This window comes from Mobula birostris, chromosome 11, assembly GCF_030028105.1.
Source record: "Mobula birostris isolate sMobBir1 chromosome 11, sMobBir1.hap1, whole genome shotgun sequence".
Lineage (NCBI taxonomy): Eukaryota > Metazoa > Chordata > Chondrichthyes > Myliobatiformes > Myliobatidae > Mobula > Mobula birostris.
The window spans coordinates 36,012,616-36,033,065 of record NC_092380.1 but is presented as its reverse complement, the minus strand read 5'-3'; the positions used below and the strand labels follow the sequence as shown (position 1 = coordinate 36,033,065).

The window sequence follows — 20,450 nt, the reverse complement described above, 5'->3', positions numbered from 1 at the left end:
CTTCAGGAATTGAGGGTTGCAGGGAATGGGCACAGAAGAGGAGGTGAGCCCAGCACAGGTTAATCAAGGTCATAAACACAAGAGATCCTACGGATGCTGGAAATCTAGTGCAACACACACAAAATGCCAGAGGGTGTCAGCAGATCAGGCAGCATCTATGGAGGGGAATGAACAGTTAATGTTTTGGATTAAGATCATATTGTATGGGAAGGGAAGATTTAGATTCTGGTAGCCTGTTCCCTCTCCCATGTTCTCATATTCTTGTGTCCTTGTACTTCCTGCATTTTCTGCAAGGTCATGACCAGGAATGTTGTCCCTTCTCCTCCACAGATGCTACTTAACCTGCTGAGGTTCCCCAGCAGCTTCTTTGTGGCTAAACATTCCACACCCCGCACCCCCCCCCCCCCGGCTCAATACAGTTTTACCAATCTCTACCAGGGCATCTCCAAAGTAACGGTGAGGGCTGGGGTTCTCTGCCCTTGCTGGTCATCAACCCTCCTCTTAAAGGACTGAAATTTTGGTAAGAACTTACTTTCGTGAAATCTTGATGCCTCCACAGTCCACAGTGCTGGTAGCTGGTGCCACTGGGTGCCACTGAAAAGCATTTCACCACTGGGTTGTTATACTCAAGTTGTATAAGATGCTGGTGAGGCCTAATTTGGAAAATTGTGAGCATTTACAGGCAACTCACCTACAAGTAAGATATCAATAAGATTGGAAGAGTGCAGAGAAAATTTTCAAGGATGTTGTTGGGACTTGAGGACCTGAGTTATAGGGAAAGGTTGAATAGGTTAGGATTTTATTTCCTGTCATGATGGAGAACGAGGGGGGATTTGTTAGAGGTATACAAAATTATGATGGGTATAGATAGGGTAAATGCAAGCTGGCTTTTTCCACTGAGGTTGGGTGAGACTACAGCTAGAGATCATGGGTTAAGGGTGAAAGGTGGAATGTTTAAGGGGAACATGAAGGGGAACATCTTCGCTCAGAGTGTGGAATGAGCTGCCAGCATAAGTGGTGGGTACGGGTTCAATTTCAACATTTAAGAGAAACTTGAATTGGTGGATGTGAGGGAATCGGAGAGCTATGGTCTGGATGCAGGTTGAAGGGACTAGACAGAAGCACAGACTAGATGGGCCAAAAGGCTCATTTCTGTGCTGTAGTGTTCAAAGTCTCTGACTCCATGACCAACAGGTTGAAAGTATTGAGGGTTGTCACTGAGTATCACTGAGCTTCCACCAGGGAAAGGTACTAGGCAAGGAGGCAGTCAAATGCGATGAACTCCCCCACCCTGCCTTGAGCTGCACTTGTGGCCGACACTGCTGATGGGAGCTGGCAGCCTGGTCTAATGCACTAATGGGAGCCACACTCTGCTTATTAAATGATTGCAAATGTCAAGGTGATTATTTTATTTTATTCCCTGTAAAGGCATTAAGCTCATTCAATGCATTTTAGCATCTGTCCTTGGCAACTCATCAAATATCTGAGTTGCCGTGGAAACAAGATATTGCGAAGGAAATAGATTGTGTCTTGGCATGTTATTTGTCAATGGAAGAAATCATTGGGGCTTACTTCTTCCTTCCTTCCCCTGTCCTCCATCTGCCTTTCTCCCTTCCCTACTTCTTGCCCCTAGCTCTATGGATTTCCCAGCCCTATTTCTTACCCCTCCTCCTCCACAATCCTACTCTCCTTGGCCCTTCCTTCCCTTTAATCTCCATGCCCTCTTCCTGTCTTCCTTTGTGCTCCAATTCCTGCTCCCTTGATCCTTTCATCCCTCTGTCCCACTCTCTCCCCCTTCCCAGCAGTAGGCATGCCTCTTGAACCTTGTAACCTACACTCTCAGTCTGGAACCTCTGCCCGCAGGTGCGATTATTCAGAATCAGGTTTACTATCACTGACATAAGTCATCAGATGTGCTGGTTTGTGGCAGCAGTACAAAATAGTGCGAAAGGAGAACAAAATAGTGAGATAGCGTTCATAGACCATTCAGGAATCCTCAGAATCAGAATCAGGTTTATTATCACTGACAGAATGCCTTGAAATTTGTTGTAATTATGTCCTAAAATGTTGGTGTAGGTCTTCAAGCTCCTGTACCCCCTCCCAGTTGGTAATAATAAGAGGGTATGTTGCAGATTGTGTGGGTCGTTCAAGATGGATGCTGCCTTCTTGAGGCATTACCTTTTGAAGGTGTCCGTGATGGTGCAGAGGGTAGTATCCATGATGGAACGGTATGAGTTTACAACCCTCTGCAGCTCTTTTCAATCCTGTGCAGGGGAGCCTCCATTCCAGGTGGTAATGCAACCAGTCAGAACGCTCGTCACAGTACATCTGTAGAGATTGGCTCGGGTTTTTGGTAACATACCAAATATTCTCAAACTGCTGATAGGATGAAGCTGGCACGTTGGTGTTACCCACTGCTGGATGTGCTGGTTCTCACTGAGCAGAGAGTATTGTCCAGTCATCCATGAAAGCTAACAACAGCGCTGGAATTCCTTCTGGCTGTAATTTAATTTAAGAGAGCAGCACTCACTAAAGGGTGGATTGGTAAAAATATCCATTTAGCTCAGAGTTAACACAGCACAGATTTACCTTCCAAGGTCACTCACTCTCTTTGCTTTAAATCCCCTGATGGTGATTTCTGTTTTGAAGTGAGTGTGTGTTGGTTATTGATCTAGGATTTCTGTAGAATGGTGTAAGCCATTGATCTTTGGCCTTTTCATTTCTGCTAGACTTCCGTGCATGAAGTAAAGCCTCCACCTGATTGTGGAAAGTGGTTAACACTGTCCGGTCCTTCAAAAGTGGACTGAGCTGCATTTTCCACTTCCTTTCATTCACCTTCACCGTGCATTGCTTCAGGAAGGGAATGGCAACATCAAGGATGCCTGACACCCTGGCCATTCACTTTTCTCTCTCCTACCTTCTGGGACAAGATTCAGGAGTTTGAAAGCCTGGATGACTAGACTGAAGAACAGATTCTTCCCTATTGTTGTCAGACTTCTGAACCAATCACCACTTTCAGATTCCCTTCTTGTTGGTGCCCCCACATTCTCTGACTCTTAACTGTATCTCTCAGTCATTCGGTTAGTGTCAGTATTATCCACTAACCCCCCCATCTTGTTTGTGTGTTACACGATCTGGCCTGGCGCTTAATTTCTGAATCCATCAGGAAGGTCAAGGGCATAAAAGGGATAATGTTAGCATGCAGTCGGGACAGTCAGGTGAAAACTTCCCTCTACATGGATGATGTTTGATTGACGTCTGCTCAGATCTGAGGTCAGTTCACAGATTGATCAGCATCTGTGACTAGTTTGAGATGGCATCAGGGCCCAGAGTTAACCATGCGAAGAACAAGGCCATGCTCTCTGGCAATTGGCCTGACCAGTCCAATGTCTCCTTCACTATCAGGCCTGATCAAAAGTGATGGAGATCTCGTTTGCAGGGGTCAAGATGTGTAACAGGAATTGGCTGGAGTGGATTGCAAAGGTAGAACAAAAATTGGGTCTGAAGAAACGGTGTTTGCTGTCAATATCCGGGCAGAACTTGGTCATCAGGTGCGTTATGCTCCAGGGGTACTGTGCTCAAAAGTTCAAAGTTCAAAGTCCATTTATTATCAATGTATACAATACACAACCTTGAGATTCGTCTCCTTACAGGCAGCCACTAAACTCGCTAAAAAATGAAGACAATTAAACACCCAACGTGCAGAAAAAAACAAATTGTGCAAACAATGAAAGAAAGCAAATAACATTCAGAACTGAATTTCATGAAACCAATTCTAAAGCCACAAAGCCAGTCATCACTGCAGCCGATCTGGAGCCCATTAGTTGCAGGCCACAGCCTCAGTTCAGTGCAGTTCAGTTCAAACCTCATGGAGCAATGAGTTTAACACTGGCTGGTCGCTCTCTTCCGCTAACCTTTTCAATCTGGCCTGGCACTTAAATTGGCCAAACCTCAGGTCCTTGCTCTTAGATTTGGACCCTGCCACTTCGATATGCTGTCAGGCCAGGGCCCGCTGCCTTGATTCGGCCCTTACTCAACCTTTCCATTGTGTTCTGATGCTTAAATTGTCCAAACAGCAAGCCATTCTTCGCTCTTAGGCCTGGCCCAGCTGCCATAACCCTGCCTCGTCCCAGAACTGCTGCTTTGAATCACCTTCCAGCAATGGCCAAACATTGGCTCACTCCCCACTCTCAGGCCTGGGCCCCACCACCTTGATTTGACCCATACCCACCACACCACTTGATGTGGAGTGGTTGGACCTGTGTAATTGTCTCTCATACAGCATGGATATTCAAAGTTCAAAGTAAATTTATTATCAAAGTACATATACGTCACCATATACAACCCTGAGATTCATTTTTTTGTGTGTGTTTGTATTGAATAAATTCAATAACCGTAATAGAATCAATGAAAGAGCACAACCTCAAGGTGGACAACCAGTGTGCGAAAGACAACAAACTGTGCAAATACAAAAAGAAAGAAAAAAAGAAATAATGACAATGATAATACTAAGAAGAATTGAAATGACAAATTTTAGAAAGTACTACATACTCTTGAATACATTTAGATTAGCACTACTGAGGACAGAAAGAGGAAGAGGGATAACAGACGTTAAAAATTTACACACTAGTCAGATAAAACTTCAAAGGATATATGTTCATCAACAAAAACAGAATTCAGCACTCCATGTGAGCACAGGCAAACTTGGTAAGAGATTTACACTACTAAACTTAAATGAAAGCACAAGTATGAAAAATGAAGACATTATCACTCTTGAAGGAAAATTAACCAATAGAAGAGCAGATCTGAGCAGACGAGATGTCGACATGGAGCATCGAACACCTGGCTCAGAGTTGGAGACCTCTTCCCAGAAACAAAAGGGTTCCTTGTGGAAATACAGGACCAGGTGGTTTACACAAAAAATTGTCAAAAATACGTAATAAAAGATCAACAAATTCAAGATGATAAATACAGAAAATGCCAAGAGAAACCAGAAACAATCCAACACATTACAGGATCCTGTAGCAGTTTAACTCAATCTGATTACTTACACAGGCACAATCAAGTGGTACACATCGTTCACCAAAATTTTGCTTTAAAATACAAACTCAAGAAAGAAACCAGAGCTTACTATAAGCCTGATCTAGTTTTAGAGTCAGAGTCCCAGAAATTATATTACGACCGATCCGTTATTACAATCCATAACAACTGTCCCGATACAATATTACAGGATGAACAAGCAAGCATAATTTACTTAATAGATATAGCCATTCCATACACACATAACATACAGAAATCAATAAGTGAAAAACACCAGAAATACACTGAAATAAATGTGGAAATTGAAGATATACTGTACATTGTCCCAGTATTAATATCTACAACTGGTATCATCTCAAAGTCACTACACAATAGCATAAATAATTAGGGCTACACAGCAATATTTATGTAAATCTCCAGAAAGCCACAGTATTAAACAACCACTAGAATAGTCTGAAAGTTCCTAGCAATTGGGAAATGAGTTGTGTTTGGCTATGCCCATACCTCAGGTTTCACCAGCTTGAACTGAGAAAATAAAGAATAATAATAAATAAATAACCAAAAAATATTGGGAACATGAGATGAAGATCCTTGAAAGTGAGTCCACAAGTTGTGGGAACAGTTTGGTGATGGGGCAAGTGACGCTGAATGATGTTACCCTTCTGGTTCAGGAGCCTGATGGTTGAGGGGTAATAACTGTTCCTGAACCTGGTGGTGTGGGTCCTGATGCTCTTGTACCTTCTCCTGATGGTAGCAATGAAATCTGGGTGGTGAGTGTCCTTGATGAAGGATGCTGCTTTCCTACAACAACACTCCATGTGGATGTGCTCAATGGTGGGGAGGACTTTACTTGTGATGGGCTGGGTCACATTCACAACTTTTTGTAGGCTTTTCCATTCAAGGGCATTGGTGTTTTCATACCAGGCTGTGGTATCCTGCCTGTTATTTCCTCAAAGAATTCTGACAGATTTGTTTTGCAAGATTTCCCCATAAGAAAATCATGTTGATTTTAGCCTATTTTATCATGTGCCTCTGAGTACCCTGAAACGACATCCTTAATTATCAAATTCTTATACTTCTTGTACGAAGAAGTATGTTGGTTGATGCTATAGTGAATCATTCTGACCAGGTGGACCATGGACTGGTATGGAAATCCAATGTATAGAAAGTGGTGGACTCAGACACTTTCATCAGGGGAAGAGCTTTCCTCACCATTGAGGGGAGCACAAGACACCATCCATCACTGTGGGCCCCTACTATCACGACAATGCCCTCTTCTGTTTGCTGCCTTCAGGCAGGAGGTACAGAATCCTGAACTCCCACCTCTCAAGGCTGAACAAAGGCTTCTTCCCACCAACATCAGGTTCTTGTACTGACCTGCGAAACCCTCATTGTAGCTGGGACTATATTTCCCTCAGTTTATACCAATGTTGGTATATTCTTGCACAGCAAGTGTATAAGTGTACCTGAGAAAGTGAACATTGAAAGTATACTACTGTTCCTTCAGTATTGTAAGATAACAATCCTAGGACTTACCTCCCACAGCCCCACCAACACCAATGTGGGTATACCCAAAAGGACTGCTGCCGTTGAGGAATTCATACATTCATTTGTTTACTGATCTGCACATTAATCTCTAATGTTATTTTCCTTATTCTTTATTTCTTATTATTTATTCTTATTCTTAATTCTTTATTATTGTTGAAGGAGCTGTTTTCTTGTTGCATGTCACATAATAAGCACCGCACCACAGCAAATTCCTAATGCTGTACTCGTACATGTAAATGTTTACGGCAAATGAAGTTAATCCTTGATCCTCAGTTTTTTGTTTATTGTGCCATGCAATTATGTACAATTTATGTTAATTTAAGTTAATACATTTCATGATTGTAATGTAAAATGCTGGTCCTGCTGAAAACTAATTTTCATGGTGCTTATAACTTGGGTATGTTTACACATGGCAATAAAGTGGAACTTATTTGAGGTGGAAATCACAGTGGTGCGGTGGACGCATTGCATGAGAATATTGCCTTTTCCTACAATGACATGGTATACAGTAACTTAGGCTAGCAAGCCATACTCTGTGTGAGATGTGAAGAGATTTCACTCGGTTTTGGTCAGTACATTATCAAAACTAATTGGATTAATTCCCCTTGTGTCTGAAGAGTTACTGTATAAAAAAACAAAACTTGCTGAAAACGTTCCAGTCAATGTCACGGTTAAGAAAATCACCAACACCTCTTCTAAGGATATCCTTTTGTCGACGGACTATAGAGAGCGTTCTGTCTTGACGCATAAAGACTTGGTGTGGTAACTGCTCTACACTTACTACAAGAAAGTTCAGAGAGTTGTGGACACGCTCAGCACATCACAGGAACCTGTCGATATTCACTGCCTTAGTATTGCAACAAGCATAATCAAAGACTCACCCACCCCGGACATTCCTTTTTCTCCCCTCCCTCATCGGGCATGCCACCAGGTTCAAGGACATCCCCTATCCCACAGTTATCAGAATCTTGAATGGACCTTGAGGAGGAGAAGATGGCGGTGCAACACAGCTTGCGCTGCCACTCCAGTGAATGATATCTGTAATCTGTCAAGTAGGGTGTCGTGCACAATCCTGATTTGATGGAGACAGACGTGAGAGAACAGAGGAACATCTGGAGAAACTTCTGAAATGCCTTTTTCGCTGCTGCTGTTACTGTGTGATCTAGAATCTCCAGAGGGGAAGGCCCCGAGTCCTCGGCTTTGCTTGTTGCTCGGCGGCCGGGGTGGGGTCGAAGCGCTCGGCAGAGGATGGTGCTCGGTGTCGAAGGGCTGGTCAGAGGCTCGAAATTTTCGGACAGACTCAGAGTCGGCTGTGTTCGGGTGCTTCCAATGCATCGACAGTTGTCGGTGCCTGGAAGTTTATGGCAGGGAGAGTTTCTCCCTTCAGCCGCCTGCTATTGGGGACTATCAGGAGTCGATCGGAACTTCGAGACTTTTTTTTACTGGGCCCATGGTCTGCTCTTCATCAAATTATGGTATTGCTTTGCACTGCTGTAACTATATTTAATAATTATGTGGTCTTGTCAGTGTTAGTCTTTGGTTTGTCCTGTTTTTTTGTGATATCACTCTGGAGGAACATTGTATCATTTCTTAATGCATGCATGCATTTCTAAATAACAATAAACGAGGACTGAGTGTCCTCATAATCTAATCTATTCTCATTGGACTCAGGGCCTCACAATCTACCTCATTATGATCTTGCACTTTAACATTTGCTAGATTTTTTTCAGAAGGTTGGAAGATTCGGCAGGAGAAGATAGCAGTGCGCCGCATGTGTGCAGCTCTCCGGTGAAAATGATATTGTATCCGTTAAATAGGGGCCGTAGACAATTCTGATTTGATGGAGAATGGACGTGAAATCACAGAGGAACATCTGGAGAAATTTCTGAAACGCCCGTTCGCTGTTGTCATTACTGTGTGGTCGGGAATCTTTCAGAGGGTAGGCTTCAAAATCCCCGGCCTTGCCTGCTTTTGGCGAGCGAGAAAGAGGTCGAGTCGCTCGGATAGAGATGGCGCTCAGTACTTGGTGTCGTTGGGCTGATCAGAGCTCGAAGTTTTCAGATGACTCAGAGTCGGATTGTGGTCAGTGTGGCAGGGAGAGTTTTTCTTACTTCTCCCGTCTGCGTGAGATGTGGGACATTTGAGAAACATTGAACTTTACTGTGCTCACGGACCTTCTTCATCAAGTTATGGTATTGTGCACTGTTGTAATTATATGTATAATGATGTGGTTTTGTCAGTTTTTTCGGTCTTGGTTTGTCCTGTGTTTTGTGATATCGGAGGAAATAATGTATCATTTCTTAATGCATGCGTTACTAAATGACATTAAAAGGGGACTACGTGTCTTCATAATCTAATTTAATTCTTCATTGTTATTGTTTTACCTAATTTAAGCTAATCTCATCCTTTACCATCGGAGAGGAGGTACAGGAGCCTGAAGACGCACATCAATCATTTTAGGAACAGCTTCTTCCCCTCCTCCATCACACTTCTGAATGGATAATGAACCCATTGTACCTCACTACCTTTGCTCTCTTTTTGCACTACTTAATTAGTAATTTTTTAGGAGGTACCTGATAACGTGGACACTGAATGTACGTTTGTGGTCTTCTGCTCCTGTGGCCCATCCATTTCAAGGTTCAGTGTGTTGTGTGTTCAGAGATGCTCTTCTGCACACCACTGTTGTAATGCCTGGCTATTTGAGTTACTGTCACTTTCTTGTCAGTTTGAACAAGTCTGGCCATTCTCCTCTGATCTCTCTCATGAGTAAAGCATTTTTGCCCACAGAATTGCCATACTGTGCTTTTTGCACCCTTTTCTGTAAACTCTAGAGATTGTTGTGCACAAAAATCCCAGGAGATCAGTAGTTTCTGAGATATTCAAACCACCCCATCTGGCACCAACAATCATTCCACAGTCAGTCCTTTTGATCACATTTCTTCCTCATTCTGATGTTTGGTCTGAACAACAACTGAACCTTTTGACCATGTCTGTATGCTTTATGCATTGTAATGACTGACCAGGTATCTGCAATAACGAGCTAGTAAAGTGGCCACTGGATGTGTATTTCTTGTTGTAATTTATAGTATTAGATGTATTCCACTGTACTTCGCCACAAAATGACAGATATCACGACGTATGATACTGATAGCTTAATACATTGTCTATTTATTGGTCTCTGCTGGTTTTTTTTTTGATTCATAGCTGTGTAAAGGGGGCAGGGCTCACTGCATGGCAATTCTCCATATTGTACTGCCCGGGCTTGCTTATCATGTAGACAGCTGGGACACAACATCCCTGATTGACGCTGACCAACAGAGGCCCTCAGGGGTATGAACAGCACACAAGATTTCATCATAGCTCGGTACATGTGACCATAATAAACCAACACCATTGCAGGTCAGGCAGCATCTGAGGAGGGAGAACTGGAGTTAATGTTTCAGTTTGAAGACCCTTGGGCATCTCTGCTTTCCTCAGGGATTGCACTCTATGCGACTCCTTTGTCCATTCGTCCCTCCCATCCCTCCCCACCGATCCCCCTCCCGGCACATCCTTGTAAGCGGAACAAGTGCTACACATGCCCTTACACTTCCTCCCTCACTACCATTCAGGGCCCCAGACAGTCCTTCCAGGTGAGGCAATACTTCACTTGTGAGTCGGCTGGGGTGACATACTGCGTCCGGTGCTCTCGATGTGGCCTTCTAAATATGGGCGAGACCCGATGCAGACTGGGAGACCATTTCGCTGAACACCTATGCTCTGTCCACCAGAAAAAGCAGGATCTCCCAGTGACCACACATTTTAATTCTACGTCCCATTCCCATTCTGATATGTCTATCCACGGCCTCCTCTACTGTCAAGATGAAGCCACACTCAGGTTGGAGGACCAATACCTTATATTCCGTCTGGGTAGCCTCCAACCTGATGGCATAAACATTGACTTCTCCAACTTCCGTTAATGCCCTACCTCTCCCTCGTACCCCATCTGTTATTTATTTATTTATTTTATATATTATATTATATATATAATATATATATTCTTTTTCTCTCTCTCTCCTTTTTCTCCCTCTGTCCCTCTCATTATACTCCTTGCCTATCCTCTGGGCTTCCCCCCTCCCCCTTTCTTTCTCCCTAGGCCTCAATGTCCTATGATCCTCTCATATCCCTTTTGCCAATCAACAGTCCAGCTCTTGGCTCCATCCCTCCCCCTCCTGTCTTCTCCTATCATTTTGGATCTCCCCCTCCCCCTCCCACTTTTAAATCTCTTACTAGCTCTTCCTTCAGTTCGTCCTGATGAAGGGTCTCAGCCTGAAACGTTGACTGTACCTCTTCCTAGAGATGCTGCCCGGCCTGCTGCATTCACCAGCAACTTTTATGTGTGTTGTATCAAACTGACAATGCTCAGTTAATCTCTTCAATTCAACCATGTATGCAGAAATGGTCTCCTCTTCCTTTTGGTTCTGCTTATGAAACCTAAAGTATTCAGTTCTAAATGTTCCCGCATTACTTTCACGATATCAGCAAAGCTCATTTCAGCTAGCTTGGTTGAAGCAGTTAAGCTTCAAAGCAAACTGTATGCTCAGCAAAATTGGCACTTGCGTCTCATTGGCTATTTGTGTTGTTTCAAAATACTGCTTAATTTGCTCACTATATACATTCCAATTATCTGTTGTATAATCAAACACATCTTTCTTTCTGATATAGGCAGCCATCTTCTGCTCTTTTTATTTATGATTATTATCACCCGGTATTCACTGTTTATGAACCCATGAATTCTTCCATTTTCTGCCTTTGTTTTTATCTCGATTGTCTTTCCTTTCGTGAAGAAAACACGCTGCTCTGAAACAAAAATATGGCATGCTTTTTTCTTAACTCAACTGTCTCGCCATGCTTCAAAGGTAGGGCTCATTTAAAACTTCTTTGTTGTCACTATTATGATTTGTAACTCTGAAACATAAAATCTAATTTGAAAGCAAACATGGAGCTGGGGATGAGAGTCTAATTTTGTTTCAAATTTAAGCGAGGCACCCACTTACCATGTGGTAGCGTCATGACATACGCAACTGAATGTGTTTTTACATATAACCCATAATGAATTATTTAAATGAACAATATGCTAAATCAAATAATACATTCCTCAAATACTACTGAAATATTAAATACACAACAGCTGTGATCTTTGGTGCCCTTACTAATCAAGAACTTATCAACCTCCAGTTTAAATATACCCAATGACTTGGCCTCCACAGTGTCAGTTACAATGAATTTTAGATTGACCATTCTCTAGCTAAAGAAATTCCTCCTCATCTCTGTTCTAAGGAGACGTCCTATTATTCTGAGGCTGTGCTCTTTGTTCCTAAACTCCCCCGTTTTAAGAAACATCGTCTTCACATCCACTCTATCCAGTCCTTTCAATATTTGGTAGGTTTCAATGAGATTCCTCCTCATTTTTTTCTAAACTCCAGTGAGTTCAGGCCCAGAACAATTAAACCCTACATCTTCCTGGAAGATGACAGTGTCTTCGATCACAACAGCTTTGATGAGTCAACCAAAGGCTTTTATCAACATAATTTTTATGATTGCAAGACCCTGATGGACATTAAGAAAAAGTATTGCAGTTGATCATTGGTGGAGAAACTGAAAGAGCTGGACTTAGTGTGGATGATGCTGCTGCCTGCGTCAGAGAGGTGTCAGTGTGCAAAGGTGTTGTGCAGTCTAACGGTGAGTGATTGTCTTCATCTTTTCTTATGATACAAGACCCTGTTGGACATTGTGAATTTGGAATGGTGTCAATCCGGTTCACTGATCTATTGGCGGAAGGCAGGAGAGCTGCGTGGCATCAATCGTAAAGAGGACTAGGTGTCACACTGCAGTGTCACCGGTTTGCAGCAACCCAGGAGAGAGGCATCAGACTCTGTTCTCTCTACTGAAGGTGGTGAGTCATGGCATCCATGGTGGAGTCAGTGCTGCCCCCAGTGTTCATTCAGCAGAAGACAAGCTGAATTGTGTTCAACTGCAGACTGCTGCAACATTCATGTACTCAGGGTCTTGGACTGTATGTTTTTGTGTGACCGTATTTTACTGTTGTCTTATACTGTATGTGCTATATGTGGCTTGTGCTGTGTGTGACTGTTGGCACCATGACCCCAGAGTAATGCTATTTGTTTGGCGTATTCATAGTCCAGTAACAATTAAACTGGAGTGGGGAATCTGATCAAAATTGACTGGATACTGAAAGATCATGTAGAGGATGTTTCCATTATTCAGAGAGTCCAGGATCTGAGAGCGCATCCTCAGTATAAAGGGCAACTTTTTAAAGGCTGAGATGAGGAAGGAATTTCTTTGCCAGCAGGTGGTGAATCTGGGGAACTCATTACCACAGAGGGCTGTGGAGGCCAAGTCAATGGGCACATTAAGGCACATATTGATAGGTTCTTCCCAGCCTGAAACGTCAACCATTTATTTCTCTCCATAAATGCCGCCTGACTTGTTGGGTTCCTCCAGCATTTAGTGTGTGTCCTACAAGATTTCCATCATCTGAAGAATTCTTTGTTTGTTGATAGGTTTTTGATTGATAAGGGGTTTGAGGGTTACAAGAAGAAGGCTGGAGAATGGAGTTAAAAAATAAGCCAGTCACAGTTGAATGGTGGAGCAGACTTGATGGGCTGATTGGCCTAATTCTGCTCCTATATCTTATGGCCTATGGTCTAAAAAGGCAACTGACCACTTCCTCAAGGGCAATTATGGATGGGAAATAAACACTGGTCCTGTCACTGACTATCAAATTGGAGTGGGCTGGGGCTGGTGGAGAGGGGGTCATTGGAAATATCTAAAACAGAGATGGATAGGTTCTTGATGAGTAAGTGTGTCAAAGGTTACGGGGAGAAGGCAGGAAAGGTTACCGTAAGACCATAACATAGAGAAAAAGAATTAGGCCATCTGGCCCATCGAGTCCACTCTGCCATTCAATCTGGCTGATCTTTCTTTCCCCTCCTCCTCAACCCCAGTCCCAGCCTTCTCCCCATAACCTTTGATGCCATGTCCAATCAAGAACCTATCAATCTCTGCCTTAAATACACCCAATGACCTGGCCTCCACAGCTGCACGTGGCAACGAATTCCACAAATTCACCACCCTTTGGCTAAAGAAATTTCTCTGCATCTCTGTTTTGAAAGGGCGCCCCTCTGTCCCGAGGCTGTGCCCGCTTGTCCTAGACTCTCCCACCATGGTAAACATCTTTTGCACATCTACTCTGTCTCGGCCTTTCAACAATTCAAAAGTTTCAATGAAATCACCCCACCCCATCCTTCTGAATTCCAGCGAGTACAGACCCAGAGCCATCAAACAATCATTATATGATAAACCTTTCATTCGTGGAATCATCCTTGTGAACCTCCTCTGGACCCCCTCCAATGCCAGCACATCTTTTCTAACATGAAGGGCCCAAAACTGTTCGCAATACTCAAGGTGAGGCCCCACCAGTGCCTTATAAAGCCTCAGCATCATATCCTTGCTCTTGTATTGCAGAGCTCCTGAAATGAACGTGGCATTTGCCTTCCTCGCCACCAACTCAACCTTCTGGGTATTCTGCATAAGGACCCCCAAGTCCCTCCACATCTCTGATTCCTGGATTTTCTCCCCGTCCAGAAAATAGTCCACACATTTATTTCTGCTACCAAAGTGCATGACCATGTACTTTGTATTTCATTTGCCACTCTCTTGCCCATTCTCCTAACCTGTCCAAGTCCTTCTGCATCCTACCTGTTTCTTCAACACAAAGAAGGGTTGAGAGGGATAATAATCAGCCAAGTTGGAATGATGGAGTAGACTTGGTTGTATACTGCTCCTATGATGTGAAAGGGGTGGGACATGAGAAAGAGACTGAGGAGAGGCAAAACACTGGCAAACAAAACAGTTGACATTTCAGGCCAAGACCTGTCTTCAGTATTGGTAAGGAAGAGAGCAGAAGTCAGAATAAGAAGTTGAGGGGGGAGGAGTACAAGCTGGCCTCTGGAGGGACCATCCGAGGGGGCAGGTGGGAAGATTGGGGGTCGAATATTGTGAGCAGCTCAGCGGTGATATGTGTTAAAGGTAAAGGGCTGAAGGAAGAGGTATTTGATAGGAAAGGAGAGTGAGCCAAAGAAGAAAGGGAAGGAGGAAAACCAGAGGGTGGTGATGGGCGGGTGAGGAAAAGAGAAGTTGTAAGAGGATAACCAGAATGGGGAATGGGAAAAGAAAGAAGCGGGAGGAGGAGCCTGAGCCCTATCACTTACCAGCTTGTACTTCCTCCCGTTTTCTTTCCAGTCCCAAAGAAGAGCCACGGCCCAAAATGTCAACTGTTTATTGCTCTCCATAGATGCTGACTGACCTGCTAAGCTCCCCCAGAACATTGTGTGTTTGCATTGCTCTGGATTTCCAGCATCTGCTGAATCCCTTGAGTTTTAAAGCAGAAACAAGTAAGGCCAGATTTAGAATGCTCATTTTATTAGAAAAAAATGTATCGAAGTTCATACACGGCTCGTCACCAGCGGCAATAGCTTGTCCTCACAACTTTATTATTCTTTGTAATAAAAATTGAACACATACAATAAACTAGCAGGGTAGCAACTAGATCAGAAACTTAAAGGAAGAAATTGTAACTAATACTAAGTAGATGACCTTGGGCTACAGTCAATCCTGTCAGCACTGCTGATGCGCCAGGGTGGGAGGGGAGAGAGCATTTTTATCAAGACATTAACAAAATGCAGGGAACATTTGGAAAGAAATTCTCTTCAGGGACAACATTGTGACTTGTTGAACTTTACCATCCCCCCAAAATCTGAGGAAATGGTTCCCCGAATTTTCAGCGATTGAGGTCCAATTCCTGCCACAGCTTGCGAGAAGTTTGCCCGTTCTCCCATTCACCACATTGATTTCCTCCACGTGATATGGTTTCCTCCCACATTCCAAAAGTTTACAGGTTAGGATTAGCGAGTTGGGGGTATGCTATGTTGGCGTCAGAAGCATGGCGATACTTGCGGGCTGCCTTCAGCCCAAACTTTGTTGATTTGATTTGACGCAAGCAACACATTTCACTGTATATTTTGATGTATATGTGACAAATAAAGCTAATTTTAATCTCTCAGAAATGGAATGGAAAACAATTAGCCGAAGTTAAAATGATGACATCATCTCTTCATTGTAAATAGGTTCCACCCATTAGAAAAGGATAAGGAAGTTATAAAGGAGGCTAGGAGTCATGTATCACCCTCCTCTCCCACTGCAAAGGAGATTAATCTGAGGAAAGGTTATCTGCTGCGTTCTTCTCCCCAGATGCTGCCTGACCTGTAAGCCTGTTCTAATTTCATCTGCAATTTCAGAAAATAATGAGCGCACTACCCATTTGTGAACCTCTCTTTAACCCCAACTCTCCATTTTCATACATATGACTTTAATGGGGGAATAATTTGTTATTTTCTGACACAACTTAACATAGCACAGTGAATGGTACAGGGTGTTGTGCCAGCCTTTGAACCTATTCTAAATTTGTTGTGGGGAAAGAATGAAGAGGGCTGTTAACTAGTAAACAGTGATGTGGATTGTGCTAATGTGGTAACAGGAAACCGCAGACAGAAATAGAGACATGGAATGCAGCAGCAACAACACCCACGTTTCAGGAACTTCACTAATTGTGTTAGAGTACTCATTGTTGTAACAGAAAATTGGATTGGCTGCTAGATCGTTATTCTGTTATCAGGACCTAGTCTGTTACTTAATTCAATCCTCCTGTCGCCACCATTCTGTTATCAAATGTACTTTCACTGGAAATCTCTTCAACTGGGAATGTAAAACCCATACCAAACTCGTGCCCCGCTAGACCAGCTTCAGCCCGTCTCCTAGTGCACACCAGTTTTTAACAAATTGCTTATGTTTTGAACACCAATGTTATGTGATTTCTCAGTTTGATCCTACAAAGATCAATTTCACCCCTTTCTCCCATAAACTCCTTTATTTTCCTTTCATCCATTTGCCATTAGCTTGGAATAAAAAAACTGTACATGTCACAGCACTTTTTGAGGGGGGAGAGGGTGATGGGGGCAGAGGGTTTCTTACTCCCCAGTACACACACACATACACACTCTCACACACTCACTCACACTCTCACACACTCACTCACACACACACACACTCACTCACACACACACACAGCCAAATGACATTTTAGGGAAGAATGCTGAAAAATGGGAATCACATTAAACCTTTTCTATATTAAATCCCTTAAAACAAGAATGAGGAGTGACTTTATGGAAGTGCTTCAAATTCTGAGGGGCACAGAAAAGGTGGACAGTAACAGCCTTTTCCCCTGGATAGGGGAGTCCAAAGCTAGGGGACACATTTACGGTGAGAGGGAAAAGATTAAAAAGAGAGCCGCGGGCACCATTTTCCGTGCAGAGGGTGGTGAGGTAGATACAATTTTATCATTTAAGAGGCACTCTGGGGGGGGGTGCAGCTTGGGTCGAACACAGGAAATCGAGACTATCTATATGGGCTCATCGGTTGGCATGGGTTCACCAAACCAAAGGGCCTGTATCTGCAGTAGCACACACAAAATGCTGGATGAATTTACCATCTATGAAGAGGAATAAAGGGCCGACATTTTTGGCTGACACTCTTCGTTAGGACTGGGAAGGAAGGGGAAGGAACAGAACAACAAAATGGGGAGAGTACAAGCTAGAAGGTCATAGGTGGAACCAGGTGAGGGGGAAGATGGGTGGATGGGGGGAATGGAGATGAAGTGGGAAGCTGGGAGGTGATTGGTTGAAAAGGTTAATGGCTGAGGAAGGAGGAAACTGATTGGAGAGTGGACTATGGGAGAAAGGGAAGGAAAAGGGGCATCAGTAGGAGGTGATGGGCAGATGAGAAGAGAAAGGGTTAGAGGGAAGCCAAAACAGAGGATAGAAAATGAGAGGAGGGGGAAGGAGTGAATTTATTGGAAGTTAGAGCAATTGATGCTCATGCCGTCAGGTTTTTCGTGCTATGGCCAATATATTGGTAGTGATATGGCAGGAATCTGTACCCAACCATGCTACAGCAAGGGCCCTACCTAACCCAAGGTTCAGAAGAAACTGCAGAACCCTTTGCAAGATGCCTCCGCCATGGGGGCCAGATTGTCAGATTCATTCCCACACTCCAATCTCTCCCACGGCTCACTTCCAGTGTCTAGGGTTGTCTGGGGTTTTTTGTGAAGTATTAAATAACTTTTTTTCCAACCCAGAAACTAACTGTTACAAAGTAACACAATATGATGCTGATGGTGGATCTTGTGGGAGACTATGAACTTGAGGGTAAATATTTGAGAGGTCTCTCATCAGAGGCAATTTATTTTTTGAAAGGTTTGGAACACTCTTCCTTAGTGGGCAGTGGAAGCAAATGTCTCTAGATAACTTTAAGGCAGAAGTAGATAGATTTTCCATCAGCGAAGTGTTAAGTTACCGGGGGGGGGGGGGGGCGGAGGTCAAATGGAACATGGAACCAAGGTTTCAGAAAGACAAAACTGACTCAAGGAGCTGAGTGTCCTGTTCTTGCTCCTAATTAGCACATTGGCACTGAAAATAAATAGCATGGAAAAGTACTGCACATAAACAGGCCCTTCGGCCCATGTAGTCTTGCTGAACCATTTAAACTGCCTGCTCCCATCGACCTGCCCTCCATATCCCTACCATCCACTCTTCTCTTAAATGTTGAAATCAAGCTCACATGCATCACTTGTGCTGGCAGTTCATTCCACACGTTCACAACCCTCTGAGTAAAGAAGTTTCCTCTCATGTCCCCTTAAACCTCTCACTTTTCACCCTTAACCCATGACCTCTGGTTGTAGTCAAACCCATCCTCAATGGAAAAAGCCTGCTTGCATTTACCCTATCTATATCCCTCATAATTTTGTATACCTCTATCAAATCTCGTCTCATTCTAAGGAATAAAGTCCTAAACTATTCAATCTTTCCTTATAACTCAGGTCCTCCAGACCTGGCAATATCCTTGTAAATTTTCTCTGTACCCTTTCAACATTGTTTACATCTTTTCTGTTGGTAGGTGACCAAAACTGCACACAATACTCCAAATTAGGCCCCACTTATCCCCCAATCCTCATCTTCCGCAAATTGACCAAGACCTTTGCTGGAGTCATTTTAGGGGTGCTCAATTTGGACAGTTGTTGGGGATATCTTTTCGGTATTAAAATGTACAGAAGCCTCCTTTTTTGACTGTCAAAACCCTCCTATATCCTCCCAGATATCTTCATTCGGTTTAATTGCTTCTGGTTTTATAGGGAGTGGTGAAAGAGGGCCCAGCAGAAAGAGGAAAATAAGTTAAATAATGTTCTTGGTTCACATATTTTATAGGATGTTTTTTCAACATTAATCTGCTGTATAATATCTTTCAACTGGGCGTGCATTCTGTTTAGTTAACAGAACTGGCAACAAATGCGTAAGCAAAAATAAAATATTTTTTTTGGATCAACACAGAATTTTACAAAACGAAATGAAATTAAACCTCCTTTTAAGAAATGTAATTAAACCGTAACATCACAACACCAGATATGTTACAAAAAGGCATTATTCGTCCGCATAAGGCTTGATGGTGCATCTGGTAGAATTCCTTGGCTTGGTTATCGGCTATGTAGCGTCCATACAACTGCAATAGTGAGAGAAATCAGACAGGAGTTATAGTGACAGTGTTGAGCACCAGTAACCCTGTGTAACCAAAACTCTCCCCTGCAAGCCTTGCAACTCGCTGTCAGAAAATTTGATGCACAGAATAAAAATACTCCCTCGTGGAATTTACGTGGAAAAAGTAAACTAATAGATATCAAATAAACTCTCATTTCTTGACCCTAGCCATGTTATGGAAAATCTAGGCATTTTATAGGAATGCAAGCCCCCGTCCCCATAATAGAGCGGTCACCTGATCCAAAAACGGACAAGAAAATAGGCCATTCAACCCCTCAAGCCTCCTGTATTCAGTACTATCATGACTGATAGGCTAAGACCCATCTCCTCCTCTATGCCATAGCATTTAATTTCCTGATCTCTCACAAATGGATCTCCCTTCACATTACATGCACTCAGTGGCCACTTTATTAGGTACACCTGCACACCTGCTTTTAATGCAAATATCTAATCAGCCAATCATGTGGCAGCAACTCAATGCACAAGAACATGCTGACATGGTCAAGAAGTTCAACTGTTGTCCAGACCAAACATCAGAATGGGAAGAAATGTGATGTAAGAGACTTTGACCATGGATTGATTGTTGGTGCCAGATGGGGTGGTTTGAGTATCTCAGAAACTGTTGATCTCCTGGAATTTTTATACACAACAGTCTCTGGAGTTTTTAGGAAATGGTGCGAAAAGCAAAAAAAACATCGAGTGAGTGGCAGTTCTGTGAGTGAAAGCACCTTGTTAATGAGAGAGGCCAGAGGGGAATGGTCAGACTGATAGGAAGGTGACAGTAACTCAAAATTCATTACAACAGTGGTGTGCACAACAGCATCTCTGAATGCACAACACATTGTACCTTGAACTGGATGAGCTACAGCAGCAGAAAACCTCACTGGGTTCCCCTCATGTATCTAAAAAAGTGAGTACTGAGTGCTCTCTAATGTTTGTGACCATCCTCTTGAACGGATCTGTCACACACTAAAAGATAAAGCCTTTGTCTTTCAATCTACCCTTGCACTTTGCCCAGCTACACCTCATTCTCTCTGTTACACTACATTCTCCAGTCAGATTCAGATTTATTTATGGGGTGTACTTTGCAACGCTCCGTGAAATGCATCATTTGCATTAAAACCAACACACCCAAGGATGTGCTGGGGACAGCCC

General features: G+C 43.2%; 1 protein-coding gene across 1 annotated transcript in view; it reads right to left on the bottom strand.

Annotated features, from left to right (window-relative positions):
- Positions 1-15,055: 15,055 nt before the first annotated feature.
- LOC140205023 (ras-related C3 botulinum toxin substrate 1-like) overlaps positions 15,056-20,450 on the bottom strand; it is a 96,999-nt gene continuing 91,604 nt past the window's right edge. Inside the window, exon 7 of the mRNA XM_072272098.1 lies at positions 15,056-19,260. The gene's annotated coding sequence lies outside the window, so the exon portion shown is untranslated. The remainder of the gene's footprint in view (positions 19,261-20,450) is intronic.